This window comes from Vigna unguiculata, chromosome 1, assembly GCF_004118075.2.
Source record: "Vigna unguiculata cultivar IT97K-499-35 chromosome 1, ASM411807v1, whole genome shotgun sequence".
NCBI classification, from domain to species: Eukaryota; Viridiplantae; Streptophyta; class Magnoliopsida; order Fabales; family Fabaceae; genus Vigna; species Vigna unguiculata.
The window spans coordinates 28,229,283-28,233,831 of NC_040279.1; the positions used below are offsets into that span (position 1 = coordinate 28,229,283).

Here is a 4,549-nt window from a genome sequence, read left to right on the forward strand (position 1 = left end):
ACATTATGCCAACATTCACATTCAAACTCTTCAAGGAGTTCTTATTGAACCAAAAGTACATATCTTTAATTGTCAGAATCTAAAATCTTTCGTATTAGTGATTTTTTCAACCTTTACTTTATCAAAGTCACGATGATTGAATCTCATGTTCACCACACGAGTTGGTTGTAAAATATGATCGAACAAACTCATTGTAAGACTGTCTAACAACACAAATATAATACATAGAAGAAGCTGCAAAAGGACAATAAAAAAATAAATGAAGACGTACACACGAAAGAGTCAATTGAACAATTAGTATTCATGAAAAAAAAAATCACTATAAACTAGATATCACACCTTGAAACAAATTATCAATTAAACTTACAGTTTTTAATTATGTATAATGAAATTGGTTGATAAAGATTTAATAGACAAAACCCAATATCTCAACCTTGTAGTAATTACATTACTTTTATATAGATACATAGTTTACTTATTTTATAACGTAGTAATAATATTGAGGTGGTTGGGGAATAACTTTGACCTAATTTTTTCCTTACCTTAATAAGTGGATGAATGTTTGGAGAAATTGTTGTAAAGTTTGAATTGTTGTAACCACTGAATGGGTGATTTGGCCTTGCTTACAAGAAATTGGCAAAAACATAAAAGTTTGCGGGATTCACAATGTTTCCTCTGGTTTGCCCACGTCACGAAAATGATTCATGGTGTTGACATCACTGTCACTAGCAAAAAGCTTAAGGCCCAAACACTTTGTTCCAAGCATCACACTTACGATAAGTATTAACTCATTCCGTAGTAGCCAGCAAAAAAATGATCCTTCTAGCCCTTTCCTTTCCAAAAATCCAAAAAGCGAAATGGGTCCAAATGCACACATTTCTTAGTTTGTAAAGAAAGAAAAAAGGTGTGCAAGAAATTAATGACTCTGCACATTGAATCAACAGGAATTTGTAATTTTTTTATGCAACGTACATTTTAGTTGGTTGAACCGAGACATTGCTTGATCTTGGACAGTGACCCCTTTGGCATATACAATGACTACGACTTGACCCTCAATCCTTGTCCCTTTCTATACCAATAAAACCCCTCTTTCATCTCCATCACTTCCTTCATTCCCTCTTTTTCTTTCTCTCTCTCTCTCTCTCTCTCTCTCTCTCTCTCTCTCTCTCTCTTTTTCTTTCTCTTCCATAGCCCCAATTCTTCACTCACCTCACTACCCTCTTTGTTGCATCATCAACACAACACTCTCTTCAATGTGCTTTCTTCATCAAGGCATGATCAATAGGTGAAGATGATGATAGTGCATCCTCGTGACCAAGTGGGTGGAGACACACGCAAGGATTTGGTGCCTGCTGCAACTTCTTCTTCAAAACCAAGAAACTGTGCATGCATGGTAAGTTACTCGGTGTTGATTCTCGCACTTCTCACTTTATCAATTTTGTTGCTGCCCTTGGTGTTGCCTCCTCTGCCACCACCACCCTTGTTGCTTCTCTTTCTCCCCGTTTTCATCCTCCTCGTTCTCTTTCTCTTGGCCTTCTCACCTTCCACTCTACCCAACATGCCTGTTCTTTCATCATGATGATCTTCTTGTAATCTCTATTTTCCTTGTAAGTTCCACAACAATAAGAATGAACCATGGACGATGATGACGATGATGATGATGATGATGATGTAATTTGTATTCTATCTATAGCTTCTTGTTCTTTTCTTTGCTTATTATTTCTGTGATGTATTATTGTGATTGTTGGCAGCCAGAAAATGTTAATTTTTGAAGCAGAGTAATGATTAACTAACGGCAAAGTTTGCAAAATTGAGTCTTGGAAATGGTTTCTTGATTATATATATATATATGCAGAAACATGGCTAGTTACCTACAAAGCACGCTGCAGAAATTAATGATGTCACGTGAAACTACGGATGAAGAAGAAAACTTATATGCATAGATTTTTATTATCTAGGAAGAAAAGTAATGTAGGATGTTATTAATGTTGTGTTTGGGGGGATGTATTTGACTATTTTGTTTCCTTTTATTAAGTCTTGTTAAATTGGTAGTTTTGTTGAGATAATATATAAAGCAATGTATATAATATGAGAAGGAGATTGTGGAATTTTCTGCCCTTTAGTCAATACCAACCATAATTAAGCCCAAATACCAATCTTTTCCATCGCACCAACGTCATCTACGCTTTCAATTAATTACTACTATTTCACAGAGAAAGCGTTGTCAAAGTGTTTGTATATTTGCCATTCAAAATGGAAGATAACATGCATATCGCAAAAACCCATTTTTGAAGGGGATTTTGTCAGATCCATTTTTTTCTTACGTGTTGACTTGGTTGGTTGTTGTTGTTGTTGTTGAAGAAGAAGAAGACTTGTACGAGAATTAACCCACTTCTAAAAGAAACTCAATTCTCAAAGTTAACGATGGACAGACACTCACATTTGACTTTTGTGGGTTATCTTTTATTCGTTGAAATGTACTTTCCTTTTACCACTCTTGGCAATACTGCCATGGATCGTAGGTTCATTCCCAAATCTCACAATTCTCTTCATAAAATAATGCTTAAATACTTCTTTCTCGGCCTGCAAATATATTAATATTTGCTTTTAGTTTCTCTAACGTTTTTTAAAATTTCAATTTGTTGTTATTTTGTCTTTATCATTAATGCAAATATTTATATACGAGACGCATTTGTAGCAAAAAAAAAATATATATATATCGCAAATAAAAGATGCATTCACAAAGTAAAATAAAATGTAATAGTGTGCTTATATATATATATATATATATATATATATATATATATATATATATATATATATATATATATATTGTTTAAGTATAATTAATTTCAAATTTTTGTATAAAGTTTATATTTAAGTTTTACTAATAAAAAATATAATTGACTAAACAAAGCATATAAAAACATCACGCGCGCCACCAAAAATTTTACAAGTATAAAAAAAAAAAAATTAAACCGGAAACCTTAATAAGAATCCTCCATGATGGTGGTTTGATTCAATGGTTGAAATTTGTTCCTGCATCATCATTTTTTTTTTAAATTATTTAAAAAATAGTTTCTTATAAAAAAGACAGACTTTTTGAAGAAAATGATTATTTTGAAGGGAAGGAAAGCATTATAATCTGAATTCACGGTGTGGGCTCTGCGTGCAGAAATATGATCGCGGAAATGACAAAGTAAAGGATCCCTTGCAGGGTGCAGCTTAGGAAGAATATAAAGCAAAACAATGATTGCATCTTCACCCAGTTCTCATTGTCTTGTCCTATATATCAAGTTAACTGAATTTGGCTAAAGAGATGAGAAAATACATCTATGCTTGTAATTTTTGATATGGTGCATTGCATGCATTTTTCATAGTACCATGATGATTTCACAAAAAAACACCACTTTAATCCATCAACCATGCGTTACATAAAGCAACCCTTATCATTCTTCAAACATCAGAATCATCAAAAACCTTAGACTTTTATTGTTGGGTAAACAAAATCTTGGACCAATCCAATATATTTGTAATGTATATCATATATAATATAAATCTCATGTATTCATTGAATCCAACTATTCATTTTTCACATATAAAACCCTTTTTTTAAGACCATCACCAGACAAGTCTAACAAATTACAATTCATTTGAGGTTTCTTTATCGTACACATGCAATTTTTTATTAAATTTATTGAAATTGATATAAATTTTAAAAATATATATGTAAATTGTTGTGCTTTCAAAATTCAATGTCTAATTATTTTATTACCAAAAAATAAAAATTAAATAAGAAAATTAAATCGTGTATCTAAATCAAAATATTTCTGTGAAGGAAAAAAATATACATCGTGCTTTCAAAGTATGATTTTGTATACATTAGAATTTAATCGTGTGTTTTGGGAATACAACTTATTCATTTTAAAATCATAATTTCAAAATATGACTTGCTTATTTGTATAATTTTTTAAAACTTACCTATATTAATAAATTTTACTTGAAAACTAGAAAGTCTTCTATTTAAATATTATTGTTAGAATAAATTATTAAGAATTTAAGTATAAATGAAAATTTTATATTAAATAGAGATAAATTCCTTGGCTTGTATGCATTTTTTTTTTAAGAATGTCACTCTCATTGTCGACTATTTACATGATTTATAACATGTAAATTCACCCATAGTGGTTCTAATGTAATTCCTAATTAATTATTTGACATTTAGGTAAACTCATTTTGCAAAGGAATTGATATTAGCTTCCAAATAGACTAATATTTTTAATGAGATGAATTATTCAAATACGGAAGAAAATGATGAGTCAGTTCAAATTACAAGAAAACTTATAAGGAGGACCAAAGAAAGTTATTACTAAATCTTTCAAAACAATGACTTCTAAAAATACTAATGAGTTTTAAAGGTTTTTTTTGGAATGTGAAAAGGTCAGATAATTATAAATCTTTTAATCAATTGAGAAATTTGATTACTTAGCTTTTGTAGTTTGGTGTTACATTTGTTTACTATTTTTCATTCATGTGTTAGTTAGTTTTT

General features: G+C 30.5%; 1 long non-coding RNA gene across 1 annotated transcript; it reads left to right on the plus strand.

Annotated features, from left to right (window-relative positions):
• The first annotated feature begins 1,116 nt into the window (after positions 1-1,116).
• LOC114178787 lies at positions 1,117-2,150 on the plus strand. The gene is made up of 2 exons (XR_003603381.1): positions 1,117-1,393; positions 1,856-2,150. It is a non-coding gene; the product is annotated as an uncharacterized LOC114178787 (long non-coding RNA).
• Positions 2,151-4,549: the final 2,399 nt, after the last annotated feature.